The 16,164-nt window shown below is 35.7% G+C and overlaps 1 non-coding gene across 1 annotated transcript; it reads right to left on the minus strand.

Moving 5' to 3' along the window:
• Positions 1 to 7,758: 7,758 nt before the first annotated feature.
• Positions 7,759 to 7,860, minus strand: LOC121101087. The gene has a single exon (XR_005833044.1). It is a non-coding gene; the product is annotated as a U6 spliceosomal RNA (small nuclear RNA).
• Between the last annotated feature and the right edge of the window lie 8,304 nt (positions 7,861 to 16,164).

A 16,164-nucleotide genomic window follows, 5' to 3' on the forward strand; every position in this document is an offset into this window, starting at 1 on the left:
TCTTCCCCCCTGTCACTTTTTTCAGTTTCTATGACTCTTGGGCCAGGCGTGTATGTGTGCTCAGGCCCACGACACAGATTCACAGCTTCTGCAGGGTACCTTTTTAGGTCAGAGGCAATAGAAATTGGCATGGGTTTTAGTCCATTCTTGTTAGGGTTTCTGCTCATGCTCATGGGGGTTCAGGCTGCACTTAATTTTCCCTTCCTACCTGTCACGGATTCCAGATTACAGCATTAGTCATGTGGGGACAGTCATGACTGCTTAGACAGCACCCACAACTTCCTACAAATACGAATACATATTTTATTTTATATTTTATAAATACATAAATAAGCTTATATATTGAATTTGTATAGATAATAAACATAAATAAATATATATTATATGCATACATATATAGGTTATATAAATACAAATTTCTTTTTTTTTTCTTTCTGTTTCTCTCTTTTTTGTCTCTCTCTCCTGCATATGAAGGCTTATATCCCAGGGTGGATCCAACTATGAAAAAAGAAAGGGTTGCTAAGCAATTGTTATGTAAATGTACGTTCTACCCGTTCTACTTTGCTGCTTGAACTCTAAAAGATAAACCATGTGAGATACAGAGAGAGGTGACACAAACTCAGGAACCTAGACACTCAAATCACATCCACAAATGACTGTCATTCATTCTTCTGAAAGGCACAATAGAGAAATGTGCACAGAGGTATAAGCTGAGCACCATATTAGCCCTAAATTAGACTGAACCCTAAATCCTATTGAACAAACTAAATGAACTAAGACTACACAGCAAGAGTTCTCAAACTTGACTATACATTAAAAAAACCTAAGACATTTTTACAAAAACATACCAATGCTTGGGTTCTACCTACATAAATTCTGATTTAATTGGCTTGTGTGGAGTGGGAGCTGGGATTAGGTATTTTTTTGTAATTGCTGCTCATGCAGCTATAATATGCTGGTCCAGTGGAGAGCTACTGCACAGGTCAAGTAGAGGATTCATTTTGCCTCGTTTCAAGGTAGGCTGGTGTGACAACTTTTACCTTTTCCTAATCAGCCTAGGACTTAATCTATTATCCTCTGCAACTTCCCACCATATAGTAAGAACAAGCCAGGCCATGTAAGTGAAGGTAAATAATACAGTATGAGGAAACATAATTTTTTATTAAGGTATCAGAGGAAAGCTGCTCACCTTGGACACTTTCAGGTTGGGATATTTCCCAATCTAGAACTGCCGTCCCAGTCCATACTTTGCAAGTTTTGTAAGGGAGAAACTCATTTGAGGTGTGAAAACCTTATTCAGGCTGAAACTTGAAAGAGTTTAATTCTTACACTATTTTTTTATACTCACTCACACTGCATCTCAATAGAATGTCTTTTCCTGTGACTATTCCTCAACCTTGGTGGAGGAATGAGAACAGGGGTAGGGAATGTTAGAGACTACTTGTCCTAGACACAAATGTTGTGCATCTAAATTCATTCAGTATCTGGAACAATGATGGAAAAATACTGACATTTATAGACCTCTTCATTGAAGAACAAAGTGATGATTCTAATTACGGTGATAGACAGGTCGGGTTAGAGTTTAATTGAGCCAGGGCAAGAAACTGAAGTTATTTTGTCCTTTCTTCCTTTGTCCAGCTTCTGTTTTTCATATGAGTTTAGTATGGCTAATAAGACAGAATGATGAAGATGTCAGCTTACCCCATTTTCAGTTATCTGTATACTAACAGTCTAGAGAAAGATATTTTTGTATAAATGACCAAAATTGAATTGGTACATTAGACAACTTTTTGAAAAGATGCAATTAAAACTTTTATAGGCAAGGGCGGCCCCAGGTAGCTCTGTGAAATGGGTGGGGCTTGTTTTATCTATTCTCATTAGTCCGCTCCCACATCCTCTTCAGTTTACATTAGCCATTCAGTGGTTATCTCCTACTTTTCTAGACCTACATATTAAAACATCATTCCTGGAGAAGCAAAGATCATATGAAATAGCCATTTATTAAATATTTTAAACCAGGCACTGAGTTAAGCTATATTTGGCATCCAGAGAAACCAAACTGATGGAATTCAGAGGATTTAGCTACTTGGGCTATAGCATAAAGACAAGCTAGGCCGATCACGATGTTATTACTTATACCAGGTTTCTGCTTATTTCAAGGCACCCAGACCACAGCAACCAGGCAGCTGAAGATGAGACTATTTCACAACTCCAATGACTAATAGAGTGAACAACAGATACCCTCTCAATTAGGGTTTAACTGCTATTAGGTCTGAGTGAGATTAAATCCTCAAGTGATTTATATTTATTACAAGCATCCAACAAAATGGACTTGACAGGTTTACATGAACTCCAAATGAATGTTTCATAGGCCACTTATTCATCCCAAATTGATCTCTATATTTTTATATTTGCTAAACATGTTTTTCTAAGTTCCTTAATTCACTCCCCAGTCTTCCATGTTATAAAGGTTGTAATGATCATTAACTGTTCCTGCTTCTTCACCCTTATATCCAATAATAATTAATCAACTATCTTCCCCATAATCATTGAAAGATTGCTGTTAGTTTACATCCTACCACCAGACTTACTCTAAGCCTTGTCTTATTCATTGTGAAATTTTGGAAAATCTCTTGACTAATCAACCCCTCTTTTAGTCTTTTCCTGAAAGTACTCCTAGCTGTGTACTTGAATTATAAAGGCAAATGTTTAACTCATAGCTCTTTCATTATTGGTACATTTTACTTCGGAAAGTAACATAAATTCATTGAACATTATTATTACTATTATTTTTGCAAAAGTGTAGACAATAATACCTTTTTCATACACTGCACTGCATATGAAACCATCCAGGAATATCTACAACATGGTAGGCATCCCAGAAGTTGGAGTGGAATCTGCATATCCATACTCTACTAGGACAAAAATTTGATCAACCAGTTATCCAATTAGAAACTCAAATTTTTACCAAATGCATTATAATATTTAAGCCTGTTCCCAAAGTTCTTTTTTTTTTAATAATGATTTTTTATTATATTATGTTAGTCACCATACAGTACATCCCCGGTTTCCAATGTAAGGCTCAATGATTCATTAATTGTGTATAACACCCAGTGCACCATGCAATACGTGCCCTCCTTACTACCCATCACCAGTCTATCCCATTCCCCCACCCCCGTCCCCTCTGAGGCCCTCAGTTTGTTTCTCATAGTCCATAGTCTCTCATGTTTCATTCCCCCTTCTGATTACCCCCCCTTTCTTTATCCCTTTCTTCCCCTACCGATCATCCTAGTTCTTATGTTCCATAGATGAGAGAAATCATATGATAGTTGTCTTTCTCTGCTTGAATTATTTCACTTAGCATTATCTCCTCCAGTGCCGTCCATGTTGTAGCAAATGTTGAGAACTCGTTCTTTCTGATAGCTGAGTAATATTCCATTGTATATATGGACCACAACTTCTTAATCCAGTCATCTGTTGAAGGGCATCTCGGCTCCTTCCACGATTTAGCTATTGTGGACATTGCTGCTATGAACATTGGGGTGCATATGGCCCTTCTCTTCACTACGTCTGTATCTTTGGGGTAAATACCCAGTAGTGCAATGGCTGGATCATAGGGTAGCTCAATTTTTAACTTTTTAAGGGACCTCCACACTGTTTTCCAGAGTGGCTGTACCAACTTGCATTCCCACCAACAATGTAGGAGGGATCCCCTTTCTCCACATCCTCTCCAACAATTGTTGTTTCTTGCCTTGTCTATTTTTGCCATTCTAACTGGCGTAAGGTGGTATCTCAGTGTGGTTTTGATTTGAATTTCCTTGATGGCTAATGATTTTGAACATTTTTTCATGTGTCTGTTAGCCATTTGTATGTCTTCATTGGAAAAGTGTCTGTTCATATCTTCTGCCCATTTTTTGATTTGTTTATTTGTTTCTCGTGTATTGAGTTTGAGAAGTTCTTTGTAGATCTTGGATACCAGTCCTTTATCTGTAGTGTCATTTGCAAATATATTCTCCCATTCCGTGGGCTGCCTCTTAGTTTTTCTGACTGTTTCCTTGGCTGTGCAGAAACTTTTAATCTTGATGAAGTCCCATAAATTCATTTTATCTTTTGTTTCTCTTGCCTTTGGGGATGTGTCATGAAAAAGGTTGCTTTGGCCGATGTCGTAGAGGTTGCTGCCTATGTTCTCCTCTAGAATTTTGATGGATTCCTGTCTCACATCGAGGTCTTTCATCCATTTGGAGTTTATTTTTGTGTATGGTGTGAGAGAGTGGTCAAGTTTCATTCTTTTGCATGTAGCTGTCCAATTTTCCCAGCACCATTTATTGAAGAGACTGTCTTTTTCCCACCGGATGTTTTTTCCTGCTTTATCAAATATTAGTTGCCCAAAGAGCCGAGGGTCCATTTCTGGGCTCTCTATTCTGTTCCATTGGTCTATGTGTCTGTTTTTGTGCCAGTACCATGCTGTCTTTGTGATCACAGCTTTGTAGTACAGCTCGAAATCCGGCATTGTGATGCCCCCAGCTTTGTTTTTCCTTTTCAACAGTTCCTTGGAGATTCGGGGCCTTTTCTGTTTCCATACAAATTTAAGGACTATTTGTTCCAGTTCTTTGAAAAATGTCCTCGGTATTTTGATCGGGATAGCATTGAAAGTGTAGATTGCTCTGGGTAGCATGGACATTTTAACTATGTTAATTCTTCCAATCCATGAGCATGGAATATCTTTCCATCTTTTTATGTCTTCCTCAATGTCTTTCAAGAGTGATTTATAGTTTCTAGAATATAGGTCCTTTACGTCTCTGGTTAAGTTAATTCCAAGGTAACGTATGGTTTTTGGTGCTATTGTAAATGGGATGGATTCCCTAATTTCTCTTTCTTCGGTCTCGTTATTCGTGTATAGAAATGCAACTGATTTCTGAGCATTGATTTTGTATCCCGCCACGTTACTGAATTGCTCTATAACTTCTAATAGTTTGGGAGTGGCTTCTTTTGGGTTTTCCATATAGAGTATCATGTCATCTGCAAAGAGAGACATTTTGACTTCTTCTTTGCCAATTTGAATACCTTTGATCCCTTTTTGTCGTCTGATTGCTGTTGCAAGGACTTCTAGTACTATGTTGAATAATAGTGGCGAGAGTGGGCATCCTTGTCGAGTTCCTGATCTTAAGGGAAAGGCTTCCAGCTTTTCCCCATTGAGAATAATATTTGCAGTAGGCTTTTCATAGATGGCTTTTATGAGATTGAGAAATGTACCTTCTATTCCTACACTCTGAAGGGTTTTAATCAGGAAAGGATGCTGTATTTTGTCAAATGCTTTTTCGGCATCGATTGAGAGGATCATATGGTTCCTGAGTCTTTTCTTGTTGATATGATGTATCACGCTGATTGATTTGCGAATATTGAACCACGCTTGCATCCCAGGTATGAATCCCACTTGATCGTGATGGATAATCCTTTTAATGTACTGTTGGATTCTATTAGCAAGTATCTTGTTGAGGATTTTGGCGTCCATATTCATTAGGGAAATCGGTCTGTAATTCTCCTTTTTGAGGGGGTCTTTGCCTGGTTTGGGGATCAAGGTAATATTGGCCTCATAGAATGAGTTTGGTAGCTTTCCTTCTGTTTCTATTTTTTGAAATAGCTTTAGGAGAATAGGTATTATTTCTTCTTTGAATGTTTGGTAGAATTCCCCAGGAAAACCGTCCGGGCCTGGAGTTTTGTTATTTGGAAGGTTGTTTATCACTGACTCAATTTCTTCATAATTAATTGGCCTGTTTAAGGAATCAATTTCTTCCGGTTTCAATCTTGGTAGTTTATAGGTTTCCAGGAAGGATTCCATCTCTTCCAGATTGCTTAGTTTATTGGCATATAGCTGTTGATAAAAATTTCTAATAATCCTTCCAATTTCAATGGTGTTCGTCGTGACCTCTCCTTTTTCATTCATAATTTTAATAATCTGGGTCCTTTCTCTTTTCTTTTGGATAAGTCTTGCCAGTGGTCTGTCAATTTTATTGATTCTCTCAAAGAACCAGCTTCTAGTCCTGTTGATCTGCTCTACTGTACTTCTGGTTTCTGCTTGATTGATTTCAGCTCTAATTTTGGTCAACTGCTTCCTCGTGCGTGGATTAGGCCTGTCCCTCTGTTGCTGTTCCAGCTTCTTGAGGTGAGAATATAAAAACTGCATTTTAGATTTTTCTATTCTTTTGAGTGAGGCTTGGATGGCTATGTATTTCCCCCTTAGGACTGCCTTTGCAGTATCCCATAGGTTTTGGACTGTTGTATTTTCATTCTCATTGGTCTCCATAAATTGTTTAATTTGATTTTTGATTTCCTGGTTTATCGAGTCATTCCTGAGCAGGATGGTTCTTAGTCTCCAAGTGTTTGAGTTTCTTCCAAATTTTTCCTTGTGGTTGAGTTCCAATTTCAGAGCGTTGTGGTCTGAGAATATACAGGGGATAATTTCAATCTTTTGGTATCGGTTGAGACCTGTTTTGTGTCCCAGAACATGGTCTATTCTTGAGAATGTTCCATGGGCATTAGAATAGAATGAGTATTCTTTGGTTCTGGGGTGTAGTGTTCTATATATATCTATGAGGTCCAACTCGTCGAGTATGGCATTCAAAGCCTTTGATTCTTTGCTTAGTTTTTGCCAGGGTGTTCTGTCTATTTCTGAGAGTGGAGTGTTGAGGTCCCCTACTATTAATGTATTTTTATTTGTATGTCTCTTTATTCTGGTTAAGAGTTGGCTTGTGTATCTTGCTGCTCCCCTGTTGGGGGCATATATATTTATAATTGTCATATCCACTTGTTGAATACTTCCCTTAAGAATAATATATTGCCCTTCTGCGTCTCTAACTATAGTCTGTAATTTAAAATCCAATTTATCTGATATGAGAATTGCTACCCCAGCTTTCTTTTGAGGTCCATTTGCATGAAAGATGGTACTCCATCCCCTTACTCTCAGTCTGAATGCATCTTTGGGTTCGAAATGAGTCTCTTGTAGACAGCAAATGGATGGGTCATGTCTTTTTATCCAATCTGCAACCCTGTGGCGTTTTAGGGGAGAATTTAAGCCATTAACATTAAGACTGAGTACTGAGAGATATGATTTTAATGTTGTCATGTTGCCAGTAAAGTCGTTGTTTGTATTGGCTGTGACTTTCTGTTCTGTATCACTCTTGGGGCCTTTTTACTTTTATAGAACCCCCTGGATATCTCCTGTAGGGCTGGTTTCGTGGTTACGAAATTGGTTAGTGACTGTCGATTCTGAAATGTCTTTATTTCTCCATCAATTCTGAATGACAGCCTTGCTGGATAAAGGATCCTTGGCTGCATGTTTTTCTCTGAAAGAGCTTTAAATATGCTTCCCCAACCCTTTCTCTCATTCCAGGTCTGTGTAGACAGGTCTGACGTAATTCTGATGCCTTTGCCTTGGTACGTGAGAAATTTCTTTGCCCTGTCCGCTTTCAATACTGTATCCTTGAATCTAATATTTGCGAAATGCACTATGACGTGACGTGGCGTAGGTTTGTCGTGGTTGAGCTTGGGAGGGGTCCCCTCTGCCTCTTGGATATGAATGTTTGTTTCCCTCGCTAGAATAGGGAAGTTTTCAGCTACAATTTGTTCAAATATCTCTTCTAGACCTCTGTTTTTCTCTACCCCCTCGGGGATGCCGATGATTCTAACATTGGATCGTTTCATTGAGTCAGTAATCTCCTGTAACCTACATTCGTGGGCGTGGATTTTTTTAAGACCATCTTCTATTTTCATTTTTTCCTCTATTAACCCATCCTCCAATTCACCATGCTCATTTTCTCTGTATCGTTCCAATTTTAGTATATGTGCTGCCGAAGCGAGCACTGTTTCCAAAGTTCCTTACCAGATCATCAGTTTCCTCACCATTCAACTAACAAACAGATTTAATGGCATTTTCAAAACTTTGAGATGCATAAAGTGTCACCCAACCAAAACCTATTAATCATATGCCCTGTCTCAAAGTATGGAAGATCAGGAACCTGTCTTTATAATCAGGCAAGAGCACATGTCCTGAGAAGTAGAAATTCAGGTAATAGTCATTTGTATTTGGCACACCTACCCAGGAAGTTATGTGTTCAGGAATGTTCAACGCATGAATGGTTGATTTTCAAAGAGGTCATATCATATCACGTTCATTCTGATAAAAGGTTAGTTCCTGTTTCATCTTTTAGAAACTGCGTTAAGGCTAGGCTAACTAATCTTTAAATTCACCGTAGTCCTCTAACCTACCAGGAAGGACATATGCTGCCTAATTTTGATCTCTTTCTGATCTTAATCGGTATATGGACTCTCTCAACAGTCTTTCATTGTGCTCCAGTACTGAAAGAAGTTTCAACCTATTTATCTACCTACATACCTGTCTATGAATGATTAACAGCTTGAACAATAAAACAACTTATTTTTGCTACTTTTTCCCTCAAATGTCTATGGATAAGTATTCAGGCCAAATGATTTTCTCAGAACATATATGTGTTACAGAGAGAAATTAGCCATTTTTTCTATTTAAATAGACTATCACCACACCTTTTCATGGGAGTGACAGTGGTAGGAGAGAAGAGGAGGTGGCCTAATGGATATGAAAAATCCTTTTCTTCTTGTTCAATATTTCATGGATCAGATAATGAGAATTTTTTTCACCAGAAAAAATAAAAAGTACATATCTTAAACTGTAATTATCTCAAATCAAAATCAATCCTTATTTTAATTTAGTACCTTTTATACGTCATGTTCTTTCCCCGGCCTTGTGTCTGTTGTTGGGAAGATTTCTGGTCCTACAGAACTTCTTACTTAGTGCCTACCAAAATTATAAGCTCTTATGCTGGGGCAAATATGGGAGGCAGGAAGGTACTTATGGGTGAAGTTACAGAAGAAGTAAATGAGGAAAATAAACAAATTATCTATCTATCAATCTATCTATCTAATCTTTTTTTTTTTTTAATAATGATTTTTTATTATATTATGTTAGTCACCATACAGCACATCCCCGGTTTTCGATGTAAGGCTCGATGATTCATTAGTTGTGTAAAACACCCAGTGCACCATGCAATATGTGCCCTCCTTACTACCCATCACCGGTCTATCCCATTCCCCCACCCCCCTCCCCTCTGTAGCCCTCAGTTTGTTTCTCATAGTCCATAGTCTCTCATGTTTCATTCCCCCTTCTGATTACCCCCCCTTTCTTTATCCCTTTCTTCCCCTACTGATCATTCTAGTTCTTATGTTCCATAGATGAGAGAAATCATATGATAGTTGTCTTTCTCTGCTTGACTTATTATCTATCTAATCTTGACACTCAATGTACAAATGATTACACTTGATCCAAACAAAAACACTGTGGAGTATCGACTAAAATGCTGGGTTTAGTAAATTGTAGAGGATATCAAGTAGATCAGTAAATGAGGATTAGAGGTAGGATTCTCTTATTCTTTTGTTATTTTCTGGCTATTTCTAAAAGGGGATATGCAGAAATTAAATGAAGCTATTTTTTCCTGGTAGGTAGAAAAATGACAATTGCTTTTGCATATGGGGTAATGTTTTATTTAATTATAATAATCACTGTAGGTCACACATTCATTTAATTTTATTCATATAGTTTTGTTTTCTTTTAGCTTATGGTGTTTTGTCATCTAAATTATTTCTGAGAGATTTAATTATTAGGCAATAATAATAACCCATAACAAGAAAAGGGAAAGGAAGAGACCATCCCTGTGGAAACTGAAGTTAAACTTTTTTAGCAAAGTTTCTTTCATTTTAATGTACTTCCAGGAATCACATCCTCTAATTTGCATATTTGCATATTAATTTACTCTGTCTTTGCTTTCCCAGAGGAGCACAACTTATTTTCATTGTCTCTTCTCTATTTCCTCAATGTTTGTGTTAAGCTCAGTTGGTTATTATCCAACCATTTTAGCAGAATGCATTATTTTCCAGAATTACAATGCTCTTATTGTTGGCTAGAAGTGATTAATTACTGATTGCATAATTACTTTATCATACAGTCTAAAGAAGAGATGAAATAAAATGCTCGAGTTTGTTTTCTTATTTTTATTTTAAGGGGATTACTATTGGATTTTTCTTCACTATCATTTCAATAGATTAATTCTTAACTCAAAATTATGGATTTAAAATACCAACATCATTTAATACAAAGCAACTATGTACATATCTAACTTAAGAGTTTTTAAATGGTACTACAAAAAGGAATGCTTACTAAGTAGTGCCTGGGACTACAAAATAAAATATGTAATAAACCTGCCACACTTGTGAATTGATTATTTTTAATTATAATTAGAACAAATAAAATCAATCTTGGAGTTTTAAAAGGACATTTCCTTTTATAGGATCATGGATCCTATCAGCTTAAAGTAGTCTACTTTATGTCTTTCTGGATAAAACAAGCATGCTGTTTTCTCAGCAGGCTGATCACAAGGAATCTTGCATTCTAGTTCCTTCTACGCCTTACACCTTCCTTTTACAAAGGAAAATACAACAAAATAAATTGTCCTCCCTTTTTAAATAATGATATACCCATTGCGTAAATATCTATTATATGCTATGCAGGGTATTATGGATGAAAATACATCATGAGATTTCATATCTTGAATGTTATTCAATTCTTGTGACCAGGTTTCAAGAGAGTTCTATAGGAAAAAAATAAAAGTATAATATAATTATATACATGCACACTACACACACACAGATAATTAAATAATTAAATTCACCTGAGTAGAGAGCAAAGATATGCTGCTCTCTAGGCACAGACTAAATAATTAAGAATCTTTGGTTTTCCAGGAAAGGGTAAAATTCAGATGGAATCTTTGGAGTTCAGGCTTTGCCATAATCTTGCTATGATGTGGTATTACTCGTTTAATCAATTTCAACATTAGTGTTTAGGTTTATATAGAAATCATAATTTAGATAATCTCAAGTATCTATCTTTTGAAGCTATGCAGACTCCTCATTTAAAAGATAAACATCAGGAAAAAGAACTTGGTAAAGAAGACCTAATTTATCATAGTGTATTACTGAAATGAAAGTTTTTGCTAATATTCAATATGGGATATTTTATACCTCTTAGTATCTTTGCCATTCATCTGCCAGTCACCAAATTAAGCATGATTCCATGTCCTATCGCAACAAACCTTAAATAGACCTCTACTTCCTCAAGCACCTGGAAGATTGAAAGTTCAACTAAACAAACATTTACATATCAAAGGGTATAGCCTTACTGAATTCATCATCTCAAGGAGTGATAACAGCTGAAATTATATAAAAAGTTTCAAATTAGAAATGATGTCCAAAAATTAAAGAATGACTTTTACCAAGCATCTTCAGACATGGTGATAAAAGTTATTTTCTTAATGAAGTCTCCATGCGGCGGGGGGAAAAGAACATGAACTATAGGGATTGTTCCAATTTTGAGACTGAGATCAATGAACTCAAGCACAGCATCACAACATATTCCCTGACCCTGTTAGAAACCAGTTTCCAAATTGAGATTCTCCTAATTCTGATCCTCTGAGATAACTCTTTTTATCCATGAATTTTAGTTTCTTCTCTCTTTGGGCACAATTAAATCAGTACCACCTTATAGTAAAATCATTAGAAACAGAACTTTAAAATCACCATAAGCTTCCAACCAGGAAACACAGATTTGATACTGATTTTCCCTAAAGTAGGATATTTCTATAAAAACTAATGTCATCTATCCAACAGCATAGGGAAAATAGTCAATGCTATTGTGATAGCACTGTATGGTGACAGATGGTAGCTACATTTGTGGTGAGCATAGCATAACACAGAGTTGTCAAATCACTATGTTGTACATCACAAACTAATATAACATCGTGTATCAACTATACATCAATTTAAAAAATATTTAAAAAGCTAATGGTTTCTAAAATATACTTTAAAACTTTAGCTTTTTATACAAATTTTAATGTGCTTGAAGCATGACACCATAGCCAAAGCCTCAGGATCTTCTTTTAAAGAAGAATAATTTCAACAGTCCTGTAATTCCTAGGCTCACTCTACTGAAATGAAGTGCCTACATTCTTCCCTCACTTCTGATAATTTCTATGGATGCTATGTAGTAATTGATAATTATCAATTATAATAAACATGGCAATGTTGACAGGTCCTTGTCTTAGAGTGATTCATGACTAATATTTGCTTTTGATACACAAAGGCAAACACTGGATAAAAAAATGGTGGCTCTGCTAATAACAAGTGGTAAGCAAGACACTTACATAGGGCCACTCAGATTGTGAACAAAACTAATGATGATCCAAAAAAGAAAAGATTTCCTTAATTCAATACCTCACCCTATGATACTTTTGCAATTACTAAATCATGAGATCCAGCCCAGGTATGACAATTACTAAATATGCAATTATGGTCATGCCATTGAATCTCTAATTCTCAAATTTTTCATCTGCTGTAAAGACGGACATGTGCATGAAATTACTGGACAGTATCTGGCCAAGAGTAATGGCTCAAAACATTTTGCTTTTATTTCCATTGTTCAAAGCTACCATTCATATTAATCTAGTTTTGCCTAAATTCATATTTCCAGGGTACGTATAGGTTAGGAAGAAGTGTATAACATAGAAACAAGATGCTTTATACTCAAGAAACTGCTTGCAATTTTTCCAGATTTCCTAAAATTATTATAAATGAGGTAAACTCTACTTCCTAGATTATAACAACAGTCATCCCAAGTGAAGATGGCATAAATGTCTTCTTGTATTTCCTCTTATTTTGGAAGAAATTAAATTTTATATATATCCAAAATCACCTACTAGAGTATAGTTACTTTACATTAAAAAAAAAAAAAAACAGTCTTCTCTCAACTATCAACCTTTCTTATCACCTTTGTTGAAAATTAAAAATTTATCAACCTTCCCAAGTCTAATTTAAGTGCCATTTTTTCTGTAAAGCCTTTCAAGTTGCTAAAGTCAAAGGTTTTTTTCCCCACCTTAGAACTTTTACAAAATTTATAGACCTTAAAATTAATTTTAGTACCTCAGTCAATGTGTATTCAAATATTCCTCCCAAAATCTGATCTTTGATGTTAGAAAAAGGGACACAATAACTGATACTAAGTGCACAACAAAAACCTGTTAATTTGATTTTTTATATCAACCTAGGACATAAACCACTGCATTAATTGCACCATGGTGTCCAGAAAAATGGCATGTGATTTACTTTTGAATTGCTATTGAAATCCACTGAATCACTATCGGATACTTAAGTTCCATAAAAAAACAAAAAACAAAAACAAAAACAAAACAAAACAAACAAAAAAACAAGTGCTAAATTCTGAAAAATTAGCTAAACAGAAGGAAAAGAGGAAAACAAGTACTTTTATGTTGAAACTATCATTAAACTGATTAACTAACACTGGCTGCCAACCCTACTCTAATTGCCAAAGTCTTAGTCTTTGGGTTGACTCAGTCGTGGAGAGAACAATAATCAGTCCAGTATCTCTGACATGGTTCAAGGGAATAGCAGTGTGTATACTTCTTACCTGCCATTATAGAAACCTCATAGCAGTATCACAGCAGGCTCATAGAGGAGTCACAGCCCTTTAATATCAGGAGTCTACAGAGCCAGGAAATTACAATAATGTATTATTTGATATTATAGTAGGAGAATAGGTGCATTTAAGGGCTAACTTTCCTTTCTCTTCAAGGAATATGCTGGTGTACAATTTGTAAAAATCTGCATTTAGAACATTCAAACCAATAAAAAGTAAATTTTCTTTTCTTTTTTATTGCACATTTATTATCAATTTTAAAAACTTAAATATTGTTTCACACAAATTGCCAAGTCATCAATGCTAAAAATAAGCTTCTTAAAATGATACTAAATTCTGTATTATCTACTTGAGGGCTAAGGTACATAATGACAGGAATACAAAGTGACATCATGTGTCATTTGAACATTATGCATGCAATTAATTCTCACTGCGTTCCACTGTAATGCATCAAAGTGGCCAGGTTTAGTCACAAATAATTTGGTTTATGATGTTTAAGGATTCACTTTGCTTCTCTGGATAATAATTTATAGTAAAATTGGGATTTGGACTACATGAACTCTGAGGTGGCTTTGAATTGATAATACTACAAGGATTAATGTTTTGATCAACCAACAGCTACTTTAATAGACAAAACTAACTCCCTCAAATTTTTAAAACCATTACTATGTAGGAGAAACTGCATGTATGCAATTTATTTAAGGATACATGATTTATAATCACAAACATAACAATTTGCCAAATTACTCTTTCTCCCTAAATTTCTACATGCAATATTTTCATATAAATAGGACTGAATAGGAGAATTACTGCAAAGCATGCTCAAATGGTAGGAAACAAAGGTCTATGAGGGTTGGGGCCATGTCAGGTATGCTTTTCCTTATATTACACATAGTATAGTGCCTTTTTCCTGTTAAGTATTCACTTAACATGTTTTGAACAAAGAATTGTTGAAGTGATGTATATATGTTTCTAACAACTTGCCTATGACATTCTTCAGAAATGAACTTTTCTAGCCATCAAAAGTGGGAAACACTGAACTAGTATGATTAATATCATGGTAAGCTAGAATTCCATCACACTAAGAAATAAGTAGAACTCACACTGCTTGATCATGGCATTAATCAAACAGACTAACAGAAGTGTGAGATCCTTTCTGAAAATCTGTGTGCTATCTTGTAAATACCTCCTATTTTGAAAACAGAATATGTAAAAGAAAATTTGTGGAGGGGTATGGCATAAAAGTTCCATGTTTACTTTTTTTGAGAGCGAGAGCGAGCTCACCAGAGACAGCAAGCGGGGATTGAGGGAGGAGGCAGAGGGAGAGAGAGAATCCTAAGCAGCCTCTACCTCAGCCTAGTGTGGAGCCCGACATGGGGCTTGATCTCATGACCCTGAGATCATGACCTAAGCTGAAATCAAGAGCCCAAGAGTCGGAGGCTTAACCGATTGAGCTACCCAGGTGCCTCTATGTTTATTATTTTTTAAAGAATAAATTATCTTGTATGTTTTATAGAAAAACTTACGAATTAAAAGAACCACTTAATGAATAGGGAGTTGTGATTAATCAAAGGTCAGGCTAACTGATGGTTTAGGTAAAAATCATTTTTTTGTGTGTGAGCAACTCTATATATTATGTTAAGTCTACTTTCTTGTTTTAGAAAGGAAATTATTAAAGTAAAAATTATGCAATCTCCAATTCTCACTACATATATGGATTTAAAGAACTGCCTTTCTTATACTAAAAAATTCCAGTAACAGTACCTGTCTGACTTGTCAAGGTAACTGTATCCATCAAATAAAATAATCTACACAACTGGGCTCCACACAATGAAAAGGAGGAAACATGAAAAACCCATCATTCTAATTGATGGAGGGCTGAGAAAAGATAGAGAAGGCTGTGATACTGAATGTGATATGGGCATTACTCAAGTCAGTTCTAAGAGGTTGTTTTCTTGAATAAAACCCCAATATATTTAGATTATTTTCTTATGTTTTATCCCTCTTCCTAAAATTAAATGCTGATTAAGGGTTCCTTTTAATTGGTATCAATTTGCAGTAGGTGTCATTGCATTTTAAAATTATCTTCATTTTAAAGATGCAATAGGCTAAGAACTAAAACATTACTTTCTAGATTCTCTGTAATCATTGTTACAAAACAAATATATGATGAAGTCTTAATTAATATGCTACGAGGTTATACTTAAAACAACCATAGCCTGCATCTCCTTCATAGTTTAGAGTGTGTTTATAGAAGTAAGGTTCTTTGAAATTCTTTAGTGATAATACCTGGAATTATGTATTAAACAAATACATTAGGGGTACTAAAACTAATCTGAAAGGCAATGATGATAATATTAGAAAATTCAATATGCTTAGAAGTAGGATTGGATGAGCCTTTAAGAGACAGGTAAAATTTAAATGGAGACAGGAGAGATTTAGGGCCTTAGTAATGTATAGAATAGCCTGAAACACATTTCAGTGGGTTCCTCCATGCTGTTCTGTACCACTGAATGTGAAGGCTTCCTATGTAGTTAACAGTTTATAGGTCCCTGAAACTTCTCCCTTGTTTCTTACCATTTAAAATCCCC

This window comes from Ursus maritimus, unplaced genomic scaffold (assembly GCF_017311325.1).
Source record: "Ursus maritimus isolate PB19 unplaced genomic scaffold, ASM1731132v1 scaffold_6, whole genome shotgun sequence".
Classification (NCBI taxonomy): domain Eukaryota; kingdom Metazoa; phylum Chordata; class Mammalia; order Carnivora; family Ursidae; genus Ursus; species Ursus maritimus.